At 38.2% G+C, this 18,139-nt stretch overlaps 1 pseudogene; it reads right to left on the reverse strand.

Annotated features, from left to right (window-relative positions):
- Positions 1 to 6,729: 6,729 nt before the first annotated feature.
- On the reverse strand, positions 6,730 to 7,365 carry LOC110310960 (large ribosomal subunit protein uL13 pseudogene; annotated as a pseudogene).
- Between the last annotated feature and the right edge of the window lie 10,774 nt (positions 7,366 to 18,139).

Raw genomic sequence — 18,139 nt, forward strand, 5'->3', positions numbered from 1 at the left:
AATTGACATATATTACTGTAAGATACCTCTATTTGGACTAATATCCATTTCCAGTATACCATGTGTGTTATTTTGAGATTGGGTTACCTCACTCAGGATGATATTTTCTAGTTCTATCCATTTGCCTAAGAATTTCATGAATTCATCTTTTGTATTAGCTGAGTAGTACTCCATTGTGTAAATATATCACATTTTCTGTATCCATTCCATTGTTGAAGGACATCTGGGTTCTTTCCAGCTCCTGGCTATTATAAAAAGTCTGCTATGAGCATAGTGGAGCATGTGTCCTTATTACATGGTGGAGTATCTTCTGGTTATATGCCTAAGAGAGTTATAGCTGGGATACAATTCACAGACCACATGAAGCTCAAGTGTGGGTGGAAGACCAAAGTGTGAGTGCTTCGGTCCTTCTTAGAAGGAGAACAAAATACTCACAGAAGCAAATATGAAGATAAACTGTTGAGCAGAGACTGAAGGAAATACCACCCAGAGACTGTCCCACCTAGGAATTCATCCCATATACAGTTACCAAACCCAGACATTATTGTGGATACAAAGAAGTGCATTCTGAAAGGAGCCTTATAAGGCTGTCCCCTGAGAGGCCCTGCCAGAGCCTTACAAATACAGAGGCAAATGTTCGCAGCCAACCATTGGACTGAGCATGGGGTCCCCAATAGAGGAGTTAGAGAAAGGACTGAAGAAGTTGAAGGGGATTGCAACCTCAAAGGAAGAACAAAAATATCAACTCACCAGACCCCCCCCCCCGAGCTCCCAGGGACTAAGCCATCAACCAAGAAGTACACATGGCTCTAGTTGCATATGTAGTAGAAGATAGTCTTGTCAGGCATCAATGGGAGGAGAAGTCCTTGATCCTATGAAGGCTCCATAGATGCCCTAGTGTAGGAAACAACCTCACTGAAGCAGGGGGAGGGAGGATATGATAGGGTTTTTCTGAGTGGGGGGTGGGCAGGATAGGGGGATAACATTTGAAATGTAAATAAAGAAAATATCCAATAAAAATAAAAATAAAAAAAAAAAATAGCCGGACAATGGTGGCCGGGCAGTGGTGGCGCATGCCTTTAATCCCAGCAGTTGGGAGGCAGAGGCAGGTGGATTTCTGAGTTCAAGTCCAGCCTGGTCTACAGAGTGATTTCCGGGACAGCCAGGGCTGTACAAAGAAACCCTGTCTCAAAAAACCAAAATAAATAATATAAAATAAAGTAAAATAAAAATAAAAAATAAAAAATAAGTAAAATAAAATGAGAACCAGAGGATCAGAAAGACAATGGTGGAACTGTGTCTTCTACTAACGTCAGAAACTACAACCACAAAGTCTAACCAGTATTACTGCCAAGCATGAACTGGAAAAGTACAATAATAATGAACATTCCAAAGTGTTTGGAAAAAGCCAATGAGGCATCAACATGATACAAAGAACTACTACATCCAGAATACTCACAGTCAAGAACTACTCTTATCCATGGCAGGGCATATCAATTGGTTACCTACACATAGAATGTTCAGCTCTGAAAGACATAGTAATATTATATAGACTGAGCAAGCTATATTTAGAAATGCATATATATATATACATATATATATATATATATATATATATATATATATATATGTGTGTGTGTGTGTGTGTGTGTGTGTTGTGTGTATGTATTATATATAGATGTGTGTGATATTAAAAGTATTAAGATAATATACATAAAAACATAAAAACTAAATGAAAATATATCATGAATTCGATAAAAAGCAAGGAGAGGAAGATGGGAGGTTTTAATGGACATAAGAGAAAGACAAGATGATATTTATATTATCTTATTTTAATTAAACTTATTTACTTATTCCCTTCACAACCCAATATCAGCCTTTCCTCTCCTCCCAGTACACCATCATACAAGTCTTCCACCAATCCCCTCTTCTAAAAAAAGAAGGAGAAGACCCACTCTGGGTATTGATCCCCAAACCTAACACATCAAGGGATATCCTCTTCCACCAAGGCCCGACAAGGCTGTCTATTTAGGGGCCTGGAATCCATAGGCCAAAAGGCAGGAAACAAACTCAGGTACAGCCACTACTCCAGGGTTTTTTTGGGAGCTCACATGAAGACCAAGCTGCTCATCTGTTACATATATGCAGTGGGATTGGGTCCAGCCTATGCTTGCTCTTTGTTGGCGATTCAGTCTCTGGGAGCTCCCAAGGGACCAGGATAGTTGTCTCTGTCTTCTTGTGGAGTTCCTGTGCTCTTTGGGTTCCTAAAACTTTCTTCCAACTCTTTTGTTAGACTTCTTGATCTCCATCTAACTTTTGGATGTGAGTCTCTGCAGCACTTTCCATTGGCTGATGGATGAGACCTCTCAGAGGATAGTTATGCTAGGTTCATCTGTACAAGGAAAACAGAGCATCATTAATAGTGTCAGAGATTGGTTCTTGCTTGTGAGATGGGTCTCAATTTGGGGCTATCATTGGTTGGCCACTCTCAGTCTCTGCTCTGTCTTTGTCTCTGCATATCTTCTAGGCAGGACACAAGAACTATAAGCCTCTGTAACTCCTTTCATGGGTGTTTTGTTCCCAATTCTAAGAAGGGGCACAGTGTCCACACTTTGGTCTTCATTCTTCTTGAGTTTCATGCATTTAGCAAATTCTATCTTATATCTTGGGTATCCTAAGTTTTGGGCTAATATCCACTTATCAGTGAATACATATTGTGTGAGTTCCTTTGTGATTGTGTTACTTCACTCAAGATGATGCCCTCCAGGTCCATCCATTTGGCTAGGAATTTCAAGATTTTGCTGAAAGGACCCAGATATAGCTGTCTCTTGTGAGACTATGCCGGGGCCTAGCAAACACAGAAGTGGATGCTCACAGTCAGCTATTGGATGGATCACAGGGCTCCCAATCGAGAAGCTAGAGAAAGTACCCAAGGAGCTAAAGGGATCTGCAACCCTATAGTTGGAACAACATGATGAACTAACCAGTACCCCGGAGCTCTTGTCTCTAGCTGCATATGTATCGAAAGATGGCCTAGTCGGCCATCACTGGAAAGAGAGGCCCACTGGACTTGCAAACTTTATATGCCCCAATACAGGGGAATGCCAGGGCCAAAAGAATGGGAATGGGTGGGTAGGGAAGTGGGGGGGGGTATGGGGGACTTTTGGGATAGCATTGGAAATGTAATTGAGGAAAATACGTAATAAAAAATAAATAAATAAAATAATAATAAAAAAAAAGAACTATAAGCCATTCCAAGCGTTGTAGGTGGGATGGATTCCTGCATGGCTACAGGAAGTGGCTACTCCCCACTGTTACAAGTCCCAGCTAGAGTTGTTCCCTTAAGCCCTCTGAAGCCTCTCCTCTTCCTAGGTCTCTGGCACATCCCAGAGATTGGCATCCCCCAGCCAATATTCCTTCTGTACCCTGCTCTTCCTACATATAATCTCAACCCTGTTCACCTCTGCACTCCCCACCCCATCTCCACTTCCAACTAGTTCTCTCCTTCCATAGATCTCCAGCATCTATTTTGATTCCCCTTCTGAGAAATATTCAAACACCACCCCACTGCCTTGGACCCTTCTTTTTATTTGGCTTCTTTGGGTCTTTTCATTATAGTATGGTTGGCCTGTACTTTTTGGCTAATATCCACTTGTCAGTGAGTACATACCATGCATGTCTTTTTGGGTCTGAGTTACCTCACTCAGAATTATATTTTCTAGTTCCATTCATTTGGCTATAAAATTCATGATCCCCTTGTTTTAAATGGCTGAATAATATTCCATTTTGTAAATGAACCACATTATTCAGTTGGGGGCTATCTAGGTTGTTTCCAGTTTCTGGCTATTATGAATAAAGCTGCTATGATGTAGTAGTTAACCAAGTGTCCTTGTGAGATGGTGGAGCATCTTGTGGGTATATGCCCAGGAGATGTATAGCAGGGGCTTAATGTAGAACTATTTCTAATCTTTTGCAAAACTTCCGAATTGACTTCTACAGTGGTTGTGCAAGTTTGCAAAAGAAAAAGAAAACGTCATAATTAATATTTCAAATATGACTTTCATTTCATCACAATTGCTGTCTATAAATTTATAAATCTGAAAAAAGTACACATTTAAGCCTATGTCAATTTAAAATTATCTTGATAAAATTTCTAAAATGAAACAAATGCAATACAAAACCTTATCAAAATACATTTTTATCCCATCTAGTTTTTATTTTTGTTTATTTTATTTTATTGATTATTGTATTTATTTAAATTTTAAATATTACCTCCCTTCCTGGTTTCTGCTCGACTAAACTCCTATCCCATCTCTCTTCACTTCTGCTTCTAGGAAGGAGCTCCCCCACCCACCTACCCACTCCAGTATCACCACCCTCGCATTCCCCTACTCTCTGGCCTTAAAGCTCCACAGAAACAAGGGTCTCTCTTACTATTGATGCCAGCTAAGGCCATCATCTGCTACAGATGCAGCTGGAACCATGGGTTCCTCCATGTGTACTCTTTGGTTGGTGGTTTAGTCCCTGGAAGCTCTGAGAGGGTGGGGGGTGGGGTTCTGGTTGGTTGATACTTTTGTTCATCCTATTGGTTGTAAACCCCTTCAGCTCCTTCAGTCCTTCCCCTGACTCCTCCATTGGGATCACCTTGCTCAGTCTGATGGTTGGCTGCAAGCATCTTCATCTGTATTAGTCAGGCTCTGGCAGAGCCTCACAGGGGACAGCTATACCAGGTCCTGTCAGCAAGCACTTCTTGGCATTAGCAATAGCATCTGGGTTTGTTGGTTGCATATGTAATGGATCCCTAGATGGGGTAATCTCTGGATGGCCTTTTCTTCAGTCTCTGTTCTACTTTTTGTTCCTTTAAACAGGAGCAATTCTGGATTAATGTTTTTGAGATGTGTAGGTGGTTTCATGGATACAATCCCTAAATGATCTTTCTCCTCTTTATTGTTTATTTCAGCTAATGCCATCCCCATTGGGACTTGGGAACCACTTGTATCCCTTGCATCTGGGACTTTCTAGTAGCTACCGTCAGTTCCCCATTCTTCACTGCTACATATTTCTGTTCAATTTCATGACTTTTGGGGTAATATCCACTTATCAGTGAGTACATACCATGTGTGTATTTTTGTTACTGGGTTGCCTTACTCGGGATGATATTTTCTAGTTCCATCCATTTGCCTTTGAATTTCATGTAGTAACTATTTTTAATAGCTAAGTAGTACTCCACTGTGTAGTCTGGCAGTTCCTAAGAAAACTGGAAATAGTTCTGAGGACCCAGTTATTCCACTCCTGGGCATATACCAAAAAGATGCTCCAACATATAACAAGGACACATGCTCCACTATGTTCATAGCAGCCTTATTTATAATAACCAGAAGCTGGAAACAACCCAGTTATTCCTCAACAGAGGAATGGTTACAGAAAATGTGATTCATCTCCCATTAATTTTCAAAATACCTTAAGAGTTCTTAATTGGTCTCTCCAGAATTGTAGCTTCTATGGATAAATTTTTTTCCAATCTTACCTTATATCTTAAATAATTAATAGAATTTCCTGTTTGTATTTTTTCAGGAATAATTTTTAAACTCTAATAAGGCCAAATTCTCTTTGCTTTATTAAACATTCTCTTTAAGGTGTCTCCATTTGAATCAGCCAGGAAAATATCATACATATAAGGATAAATTATGATTCATCAATTGGATATCTACCTTTTGAAGAGGCCAGTCTGTGGGTCATTATTTGTAGCCTCCCACAAGCCTGAAGCAGGCTGAGCCAGAACTTGACCTTGCTGCCACTAAGGAGATTATCTAGGGTGGAGCCGTCCTCCCTAGATCACTCTATTGTTGAGCCAATGTTGCTGTTCCTCTTCAAGATACTGCTACCTGCTGAGAGGCCCCCCCGGAGCTATTCTGGAGTCTACTTCCTACATGTGGTCACCTGCAGCTGGGCTCCAAGGATGATTTGGCGGGAATGGGCTTCCCCCTCTCATTTATAAAGCATGTCCTCCATTAAAAATTTGAACCTTGATCAGAACACTGTCTTGGTTCCATCTTTCTCTTGTTGCCTAGTTTCCCTCTCTTTCAGCGCAGGCCTGCCATTCAGGTGTACCCATCCTTGTGAGCCGCTGGATGGCTCGCAACAATTATTTTAAAGAGATTATAGTTATATCAGCTCCATTGTCTACCCTTCCTTCAATTTCAATATTATTTACAAGCAGTATTATTTACAACCTAAATATTATTTATTTCTTACCTCTGATTAGTTATAGACGTTTTCCAAAATATTCATTTCTTGGCCCATTCTGTTTTTGTTGTTGTTTCTGATTATTGGTTTGTTTCACCTATAGAATATGCTCTGACCTTGATATCTGTTTTTTTTTAAGTCAAATAAATTATTAGCACATACAATCCTCCAGAAAAATACTGCTTTGTGGTCTGCTGCAAGGCAGTGCTTCAGTGTGCACTTCTAAACCCCAGCTCATGTACAGACCTCATTTTCATGCTGCAGAATATGGTATTCGGTCAGGTGGGTGGGGCAGCCCTGCTACTCATTTTCAACACTGAAGCTCAAGTGATTCATTTCATGGTTTGCACTTTAATAAAACTCAAGCAGGTGGTACGCTGTCAGTTCTCTAAATGTCCCCTCTACCCACAGGAGCAGTGCCTAAGGAACCTTTGGTCCCCACTTCCCTGGTCAGCGGCCGAGGAAGGGCAGGCCAGGCAGGCATGAAGCAAACAGTCTTTATTGGATTCACACCAGGAGTCCATTGGTCTTGAGGACCTCTGTGAACTTGCAGATTTTCTTCTCCACATTCTTTTCTGCCTGTTTCCGTGACCTCAAGATCTGCTTCTACTTCAGATAGTGCACCTTAGCCTTTTCCTTCCGTTTCTCCTCCAGAGTGGCTGTCACTGCCTGGTACTTCCACCCGACCTCATGAGCCAGACGCCCCAGGTAAGCAAACTTTCTGGTAGGCTTCAGCCGAACATCCTTGAGGGCAGCAGGGACCACCATCTGCTTTTTCTTGTCATAGGGTGGAGGGATCCCATCCAACACCTTGAGGCGTTCCAGGGCAGCCTGACCTCTCTTGGTCTCGTGGGGCAGCATGCCTTGCACAGTGCGCCAGAAAATAGGGCTGGGGGCTCTGAAATGGTAGGGGCATCGGGAGGTGTTGGTATTCATCTGCTTCCGGAGAAAGACCAGATACTTTAACTTGTTTCTGTAGAAGTTTCCAGAAATATTGATACCTTCACAGCGTATGACCACCACTTTCCCGCCCAGAAGTACCTGCATGGCCACAATGGCCGCCAGGCGACCAAGAAGATGGCCTCGGCCATCCAATACCAGAACCTGCCCCTCCGCCATCTTTGGCAGCCTCCTGGGAAAGATATCTGTGTTTTTAATGCCCTTTTTCACAATTGGTTTTAATATTAACTTAGAAGTGCTTTCTAGCTCATTCAACAAAAGCAGGAAAAGTATACTGATAAAAAAAAGAAATAAAATTAACATTGATCAGATAATTATAAAAAGTTTTATAACTAATAAATAATTATAAAAATTAAACATAATACAAATTTATCACTAATTAATTAACTTTTATCCAAATATCAGCAAAAATGGATCACAGAATTAAAATAATAATTTAAATAAACAAACAACATAGAAACAATTGTAGAAATACAATGAAATATGTACCTTAATTTAGTTTCCTTAGAATGCTAGAGCAAACTACTTTGAATGTGTTATGCAAGTTGGAATGGGTAAAATGGAATCACACAGACCCGTTTCTTCCATTTATGGGAAGGGTCTCGGCATTATAAGACCCCCACATCTACTGAAGTCTGAGATCTGGGCATTATAGGACTTCACATCTACTGAGGTCCTGTTTCCTAGGTAAAAGATAATGTCTTACTGTGCTCTGATGGTGGACATTGGAGAACTTGTTTCTATTATATAAAGTTAGATTCCATTCATGATAGCTCTCACCCTTACGATCTTATTTCCTTTCTATATATATTTTTGAAAATAGAATCTGCTCTCATACATTACATCTCAATCACTGTTTCCCCTCCCGAATCCTCACCAGTACCTGCCCTGTCCCCCAGATCCATTTGCCTTCTGTTTCCTCTTCAGAACAAGAGTAGGCCTCCAAGAGATAATAGCCAAATGAGAGAAATCAAGGTACAATAAGACAAGGCAAAAACCCTCATGACAAGACTGGACAAGGCAACCCACGGGAGGAAGAGAATCCCCAGAACTGGCAGAAGAGTTAAATGCAGGCTCACTCCCACTCTGATGAGTCCAGAACCTCAAAACAAAGTAAGCAGCTACAACATAAATACAGAAGATCTTGTGGAGACCCTTCTAAGCCTGTTGCCTGCTGCTTCAGTCTCTATACGCTGATAAGAGCATGTATGTTGCTTAGTGAATTCAGTGTGGCACCTTTTCCTGGTAGTCTCCCTCGATTTTGACTCCTACAATCTTTTCTCTCCCTCTTCTTCATATTTACCCAGTCTCCAAGGGGAGAGACAGGATAGACTTCCAGTTTAGACTCTCTCAGCAAAATTTTTGTCTGTGGTTCTTTGTGCCCCCCTCCCATCTGGTGCCAGAGGAAACTCTCTGACAAGGCTTGAACAAGGCATTGATCTATCAGTAGAGCAGAATATCATTAGGAAGCATTTCATTGATTTTGTCTGTTTGGTTTTCTGTTTTTGGTTTTTGTTTTGTTTTGTTTGAAAGTAGTATTTGATTCTACCCTAGGTCTCTTTACGAATGGGTTCCTGGTTCCTGGCCATCCAGGCAATGTAAGGAGTGCGCGCCCTCTAGTGGAGGGGACATGAAGTTAAAACAGACTTTGTTGCTCACTCATATATATTATGCCTTACCACTGTTCCACCACATCTTAGAGGCAGGATAAGTTGTAGATCAGGAAGTTTGTGACTGAATTGGTGTCTAGGTTTCTTTTGTAAATATATAATATAATATAATATAATATAATATAATATAATATAATATAATATAATATAATATAATACAATATAATATAATATAATATATACAGATACACAATTGGAAGCCAGACCTTGCTATAAAAGATGGCCAGCTTAGACCCCATATCCTATATTACAAGGATTCCTCCATGAAGGATACCCTTGTAGATACCAGGAAGTTTCCGCTGCGCTCAGGTCCCACACCATGTCCCGTTGTTCTCCAATGCCAGCTGACTCTCCTGCACTCTCTTGCTCAAACTGGCCAGATCCTTCCCACTCCTACCTGCTCCTAGTCCATCTACAAAATTTATCCTATTTTACCATTGCAGGAAGCTTCATGTGAACCCTATCTAGAGCTCTCCTCTTTACCTAATCTCTGTATTTTTTCAGCTATTAAAAACACAGATTCATCTATCATCTATCAATCATTTATTTCTCATCTATTTCACAAATATTAGTTTACCTCCCAGGCGCCATCCAAGAAGCTTCCCTGTGCAGTGAACAGTGGCTAACAGGGAAACTCGCAACTGGCCACAGTTGAGATAAAATCATCTATGAAGTACTTAGTCATAAATGGGTCACTTTCATCACACATCTTACTCATAAGGTTCAGAAAACATTGCAGAATAGGGGCTGAAAAGATTGTGAAAGACAGAGGTCTGTGATAACTAGGATTAAGGAAATGACATGACCATAAGCTCTTTAATTCGCAGCTGTATGGGTACCTGCACAAGACTTTAAGGAGATCAAAGCAATCATCCGTCCAGTTTGTAGTTTAGAGGGAACACCTAGGGTTTTATCCACAAAAGAGAGTTACGATAGTTGATAGCTGCAGGGTATAATAATAGTCATATTATTCCCGATGGGTCCATGATGTTCATTGGATGGTCCCACCAAATGTGCACATGTGCAGAAGTAATTGGATTAAACGTGGTGTTACTTTGGCAAAGAGGTGATGAAGTTGAGAGTGGAAGCTGGGTCAATCAGTGGGCCAAGTGGGAGGTAAATATGATCATTGCATGCACTCCTGAAATTATCAAAGAATTAATACATATATTATCTGTGAAATGAAGGACCTTTGTATGGTTAGGACATAGATATACAGAGTTCCTCATAATATATTTTTAATATCCAAAAATACCTTACTTGGTGTTGTCAAAATGACAGTAAGTGAAGAAATGCAATTCTGTAAAGTTCTGCAAGGTGTAGCAGTGTTCTGTGACAACAAATTGTCTTTTTTTTTTTTCCTGTATGAACAATAAGATATATTACTAAGTAGGAAGAAATTCCAGGGAACAGTGCCAAATCGTTTGTATTCCATTCTGTGCCTTCATAAAATGTAACGTTGTTCTTTGATTAGGAGTGTGAAATAGACTCAGGTGAGAGCTCACACGCATTCTTGATCAAACTATTTTAAGACTGTTCAAATGAACTTCATTTCTATTGAAGTCATATATTGTTTCTACAATGTTTTACTCTTTCCTGGAGAAATTAAATAATGAACTGTTTGTTTTGAAATAATAACTTTGGTCACATAAGGCGATATTTATAAACTAAGTTCCAAATAGAGTGGAAATGTGTGATGGGTACATGGGATTTATAATGCAATTCTGTATGTTTTAGTCTAATCATCTTCACTTTGTAAACTCAAGGAATTGAAGAAAATTCAACGAGTATGTTGTAATAATGTTTTATTCTATAGTAGTAGTCACTTCTCGGGATGATGAAAGAAAAGAATTAAATGAGCTCAGTGGAATCTCCCTTTGTCATTGTATTGTATGTGGTAACAGAGTATGCTTAGTGGGTGTAAACATTTTGCAAGGCCTTTGTTACTTAGGTAGGCTCTAGGCTACAATTTCCTCATATCAGCAACTGGAAAGATTAAGAGACTTGTATAGAAGTTATGAGTTAAACTCTTCAGTATCAAGGAATATTGTCTATTTTACTAAGGAAAATGTTTTTATTTTCCAGTTGGTAATAAATATGAAAGAGAGAAAGGGGATACATTGCTTCTATTTAAATGAGCTTTACATTGTCATATTAACAGACAAATATTATCATCTACATAATTCTAGACTTCAAGCTCTGAAGCACAGACTCAAACCTTCCAATCTATTAATTCAGAGATAAATTGCTTCTATTAATTTTGTTCAAGATCCATCCTTTTATTCAAGGTCAATGATTGAGAAACAATAGAACTTGGGCTTTACACTGGCATTTTAAAGCTACATGATGTAGTGAATAACTTTCTCATCCATAACTTCACGTGTGGTATCACACTGGCGTTCGGACACACTTGGCTATTTTCAGCCTCTCCAGTTGGAAGGAAAGCCTTGGGCAGAGGTGCTCAAGAGGCAAAGTGGAGAACGTATGTCTTTACTTCCCTCGGAAACCATATGCTGAGGAGAATTCTACCAAGCTGAGAAGACTATTTTAAAAAGATGTATCAAATGCTTCCGTCTTTTAAATTAGAAGATGTAGTTAAAAAGGAATTTTTAAAACTGTGCTATTTTTAGACTACTTGACATCTATTAATGGTGCATCCAAAATTGTGAAATTTATGTTCAGTTGGAAAGAGAAAAAAATTCACTCAGATGCTGTTCCATGGTTATTTATTCATGTTATCATAAAAACAGTCTTCCAGGTTACCTTCTCCATATAGAGAATGATGTAGGCAATATCAGGCTTATTTTGAAAATTACAATAATTGATTTAGCCTTTAAAATATAATATTGAAATATTCTAAGTCAACTGTAAAGGTCTTCCCTCCTCCCTTGGGAGAGCATGAACACATGTTTTAATTTAATCTGAGGTGTAATATCAATGGTTTGTGAAGTTGATCCACTAAGGCCTTTGAAATGGAAAGTAAAGGCATCCTTGTAGGAATGAAAGGAAGACATGTTCTAGAAGACTTGAGTATTACATTTCGCAATTGCAAAAATCAAACCCATCATGATTAGCATACTTGGTGAGCTCCAGGCCAGTGAATGACCCTATAAACAAACTATATGACTCCAGTAAGACCTACATCCAAAGTTGAACTCTGACCTCTGTACACACACATGAACACATGTCTATGCATGCAAAAGAATGTCTATAATGTGATAAATGTAGTTGTCATAAGGCACAATTTAGTTTATGATTTTTTCAGTTAAAAATTGTGCTTCTTTGCAACACAGTCATTGTACAATCATTGTCAGTGAAGAAATAACTTATGTGAATAGTTGTGTTTTGAAAATTATCTTTGCATTTATCATCACTATACTAACAATAATACACTCTTAAATTATCTGTTCTTCATGATGGGTAATGTTTATTATTTATGATATTTAACAAATATCTTGAGTTTTTATTCATAATATTTTCCTTTTAGAAATAGTTAACATAATCTAAGAATTTTTGTATATATATGCATACTGTATTTTCCCTCCCATTGAGCTTAACCAGCTTATGACTCATTAAGAAAAATGCAGGTTTCTAAAAGTTAAGCCCAGCTGTGTCCATTCTCTGGGAGTGGACTAAGAGTAACATCAACTCAGTGAACAGGCTGCAGAAGGAATTCCATTCAATCATTTGAGGCTGGCTAGGTCCTCTCTTTACATCTCATGTGGTCTTTATTTATTTGTCTGCTTTCTCTACTCCATGTGGAATACTCGACTTTTGGATATTGTTCATTCCTCTTTCTCTTCATTCTGCAGTTCTCTTTGCCATCTGTGTTAATACCCTGTCCCACAAACCTCAATGTCACGGATTAAACACAGCTTTCCAATTTTCCTGAGGTGCTTCCTATCTACAGTTCTTTCTCACTCTCCAGGAGGACCTGGAAAATCCCTTTTGATTTTCATTTGACATTACTATACATATGTGTATATGTATGTGTATATGTTTATGTATATGTAATATGTATATGTGTGTGTGTGTGTGTATTCTTGAAAGATGTTCTGATAATATTGATGGTAAACATGTCACCAGGATGTATTTTTTAACATCGTTTTTTGCTCACAATGTGACAGTTTATACAATATGAGTGCTAATTATGATAAATTCTGTTTTCTCTTTAATTAGAATTACATGATTGCTCATGTCTCCTCCCTTCCCTCTAAAAACTTCAATTTCCCCGTTGCTCTCAATTAATTTCATTGCCTTTTTAATTGTTGCTACATATATGCATATACCATATATGATATTATAACATATAAGGGATATATTATATATAAAATAGATGTTAATATATAATAGATGTTATATATAATTTATAAAACAGCCTTCTCAGCTTATATGTTATTTGCTAATTAATATGTATTCAGATACATGAATTTCTCTTGGAAATTCTTTTCATTTCATTTAACACCTTAAAATTTAAATTGATTAATTAGAACTAGAACTTGAATTTTTTTGTGTGTTTGTGCAGTCTGACTCTAAAGTCATACTTTCCTACTTGAGCCTTGTGATGTTGTGAGACTAAGAATGAGGAACCATTATCAAATACCATGTTTATGTGTATAATTTCTTCAAAGTTTGACTTTTTTTTATTGGATATTTTCTTTATTTACATTTCAAATGTTTTCCCCTTTCAAGGTCTCCCCTATAGAAAACCCCTATCCCTGCTCCCTCCCCCTGCCTCTATAAGGGTGTTCCCCCACCCACCCACTCCCATCTACCTGCTCTGGCATTCCCCTACACTGGGGCATCGAACACCCTCAGGCCCAAGGGACCCTCTTCCCACTGATGTGCAACAAGACCACCCTCTGTCACATATGTGGGCAGCGCCACTGAACGCTCCATGTATATTATTTGCTTAGTGGTCCGGTCTCTGGGAGCTCCAGGGGTTCTGGTCTGTTAACACTGTTGTTCCCTCAATGGAGCTGCAAACCCCCTCTGCTCCTTCAGTCCCTTGTCCAACTCCTCCATTGGGGACTTCTGAGCTCATTCCAATGATTGGCTGCAAGCTTCCTTCTCTGTCTTTGTCAGGCTCTGACAGACCTTCTCAGGAGACAGCCATATTAGGCTTCCATCAGCAAGCACTTTCCAGCATGCACAATAGCATCCAGGTTTAGTTGTATATGGGATGGAGCGCCAGATGGGGCAGTCTCTGGATGGCCTTTCTTTCAGTCTCTGTTCCACACTTTGTCTCCATATTTCTTTCTATGAGTATTTTGTTTGCCCTATTAAAAGCACTGAATCATCCACATTTTGGTCTTCCTTCTTTTTAGGCTTCATATGGTCTGTGAATTGCATCTTGGGTATTCCGAACTTTTGGGCTAATATCCAGTTATCAGTGAGTACATGCTGTTCGTTCCTTTTTTTTTTCTGAGTGAGTCACCTCACTCAGAATGATATTCTCAAGTTCCATGCACTTGCCTATGAATTTCATGAAGTCATGGTTTTTAATAGCTGAGTAGTAATTCCATTGTGTAAATGTTCCACATTTTCTGTATCCATTCCTCTGTTGAAAAACATCTGAGTTGTTTCCAGCTTCTGGCTATTATAAATGTGGCTGCTATGAACATAGTGGAGCATGTTTCCCTATACATGCTGGAGCATCAAAGTATGACTTTTAATGTCTTATTCTCATTATTATTACTGTAAATATTTTCTACTTTCCATTGTAATATATTTTTATTATGGGATGTTTACAAATACACTGCCTAATTTCCAAATATTTACTTTTGAATATTTAATTATGTAGCTTTATTTTTACATTTATCTTTTGTTACAATTACTTATTTCATTCCACTGTGGTCAATGGTCCTTACAATTTAAATCATTTGAAAATACTTTGATTGTTCTACATGGTGCAGCTTGTCATCAGTTTTTGGAAAGTTCCCTGGTGATTGGGGTAAAAATAAGGTGGTAGTAAGATGTATTGTCCTATTGTGCTTTTTGTTTGTTTGGTTTGGTTTTGTTACCCCTGTACCTGCACTCAAGACAGTGTTCCTCTCAGTAGCCTTGGTTGTCCTGGATCACTCTGTATGGATCAGGGTGGCCTTGAACTCACAAATCTTCCTGCCTTTTCCTCCTCTTATTGTGCCTTTTAAGCCTGTGTTTAGCCTGTATTCTCATTGTGACACTTGCTCCACCCTTGACCAACATAGCTCCATTTGTCTTGGAGTTTATCTACCTCTCCTTCAATTTTGTTAATTTCTTCTTGATTTTGAATCTAGTTAGCATTCCTTGGAATTTAGTATTCCAAGTAAACTGATATTTCAATAATTATAAGAAAAAAATAAGACACCATGACAGTCATTGGTTCTTTTGAAACACAAAACAGAAAAAGGTCCTAGGGCTAAGGAGGTAGCTTACTGGTTAAGCGTCTGCTACACAAATGTGAACATCAAAGGTAGGATCTCCAAAGGTAGGGTCTCCAAGATGCCTTTAAAGGTAGGGCCTGCCTACCTGCATCTCCAGTGCTCCAGGGAAAACCCCACTGAATAGCATAGAGGAGCAATTGAGAATTATTCCAAACATTATTGATGGACCTACGTCTGTACATGGATACATATGTACATTTACCTCGACATGCAAGCAAAAGTTCATAATACATCAAACCCCACAGATACAGAAACAAAAATATCAGAGGAGAAAATATTTTCCTGATGAACATTTTATGGAAAAATTATTAGATTCTTTTACCAGAGCTTGTATATGTTTTTGTGCAAGTATGTGTGTGTGTGTGTGTGTGTGTGTGTGTGTGTCTTTGTGCTCATTAGTTAAACATCTCTGTGTGTTCATTTGTGCATGAGAAGGTTCTAGAACAACTTCTAATATGTACTTCAAATGCTCTCCACCTTATTTTATAAAATAGGATCTCAAATAAAATACGACACTTAACCACTTGACTTGATAGGCTAGACAGTGAGTTTCAGGATTCAGCTTACTTCTCCCATGCCCTCACAGATATGTTTTTTAAAGAATCTTTATTAAAATTTTATAAGATTTTGCCCATAAATGAAAAGCAATTGAAAGTAAATGCCTTCTGAAACAGGAAGAAACATTCTTTTCCACAGAAGACAACTGAGAGGTTATCCATTTCCAGGGAAATCTCTGTTAGCATGCATGTGTAAACAACATTAAATTGACTCAGCAAGTTACACACACACACACACACACACACACACACACAGAGAGAGAAAGAGAGAGAGAGAGATCATAGAAATTATGACCTTGACAGTAAGCTAGGGGTACCTGGGGGAGTTTAAATAGGGAGAGAGCAGGACAGAAATGATGTAACTATAGTACTTGCATATAAGAATTTTTAATTAAATTTAAAAATATGAAGATGAGAAAAAATAAGTTGTGATGTCTCTGCCATGCTGAAGATCAAAATTTCATAAGTTCTCTGAATTCACAGAAGTAGTAGCCATTCTTCAGAATAATAGTTTTTGTTATTTTCTTCATTAATCATTCAAAAGAAATCTGTTATTCTCTGATTTATTCCCCTATCAAAAATAACTGTCTAACATATTCTACCATTCAATAGTTCACAGCTGTTTTGAAATAATAGAATGCATCTGAGTTTATATTTTCATCTTAGAATTTTATATTCAGAAGATTTGTTGTAAAGCTATTGCCTTTTGTCTTCATCATTATGAAGTGCTGGTGTTCTTCTTTGTTTATGAAATTTCTAATCTTTTGTTGAAGACAAGATTCATTTTTTGAAGTATGGTGGAAAATAAATGTTAAAATAATATAGTTTCTTTAAGATATTTGTTTTTAGATAGGGAGACTTGATTTGAATCTAAGCCATCATCTTCTCAGAACATATCTTAGTAGATTTGTTCTGTTCTTGAAGTTGAAATAGAAGTAAGAAGAGAACATGAAACCATGAAGTTAAGCACAGTTGATCTTAGTTCATGGTCTCTCAACTGTTCAAGAGTATGAGCACAGGAGTTCCAAAGCTGTTCAAACGCACTCTGAAGTACCTGACAAAGCCTGTTCTCATCCACAGATAATAACTTAGCCCAGTGTGCTGGATTCAGCATGGCTCTTTCTCTTGATTATTTAACAAGTGGTTTTTATTGGGTTTGATATAAGTTACCTGAAACTTGGTTTCTCTTTTCTGTGTTCAACTGAACTGAAAACCAGACACCAAATCAATCTGATGGGTGAGGTCTGTAAGAAACAGCTGCAAGATTTTTAGAGTAACTATATTACTATTATCTTTTTCTTGAAAATGGCTGACTCACTATGAAACTGTCTTGTAAATATATTTCTTTGTTTGTTTGTCTGTTTGTTTGTTTTTGGTGTGTTTTTTTTTTTTTTTTCGAGACAGGGAGACAGGGTTTCTCTGTATAGCCCTGGCTGTCCTGGAACTCACATTGTAGATCAGGCTAGCCTCAAACTGAGAAATCCGCCTGCCTCTGTAAATATATTTCTAGTTAAATGTCTGTGTACTGTCTATCAAAGCCCTCATTAGAATTCAATAGCTAGGTTCTGTCCATTAAACCATCAGTACTAAAATTCTGATTAATGCCTATGTGACAATTTATCTATTTTCAACACTCACGAATTTGCCTTACCATCCTTGTAGTTTATCTCCAAACTGACTACAGTGAAAGTTGTCTATTGAGCTAGATTAAACCAAAGAATTTCGGTTTGGATCACCTATCCATAGTAAAGCCCCCACTATGGTTTTATATTGGGAACACATATAGACATTAGCATTCAGGTCTTTGTTCTGAGTTATGTCTTCAACCCCGAATACTCTTCAACAAGATATGAGCACATGTGTGTTGGTAATTGATTTCACGGCCCTTTTCTTTTCGTGCCATATCACTGGCAATCACAATTTACCTCTCTCTATATGGAGCTTTACCTTAAGCCACAATTTCATCTTTAATCCCGTTGAAATTCATTCAGTATTTCAACAGATTCACTGAAGCATGCATTTCTGACATACGCTGTAGTGGTTTCCACAAAAAAAAAAAAAAAAAAAAAAAGTTTCTCAATCTCTGCCCACTAATAAATGCTGCTAAGAGACACACCTTAGGTAAAGAAAAATATTTTCAGTTAGTATTTCTTTTAGGTTTATAAACCCCCATTTGTATAGAATAGATCTATAAAATAAGTGGTACATTGATAGTTAATTGATGTTGTATTATGTCAAGTATAAACTTGATTTGGAAAATATTCATCAAGGCATCAGTGGT

Source organism: Mus caroli, unplaced genomic scaffold, assembly GCF_978045245.1.
Source record: "Mus caroli unplaced genomic scaffold, Mus_caroli_1 scaffold_16, whole genome shotgun sequence".
In the NCBI taxonomy this organism is placed as follows: Eukaryota; Metazoa; Chordata; class Mammalia; order Rodentia; family Muridae; genus Mus; species Mus caroli.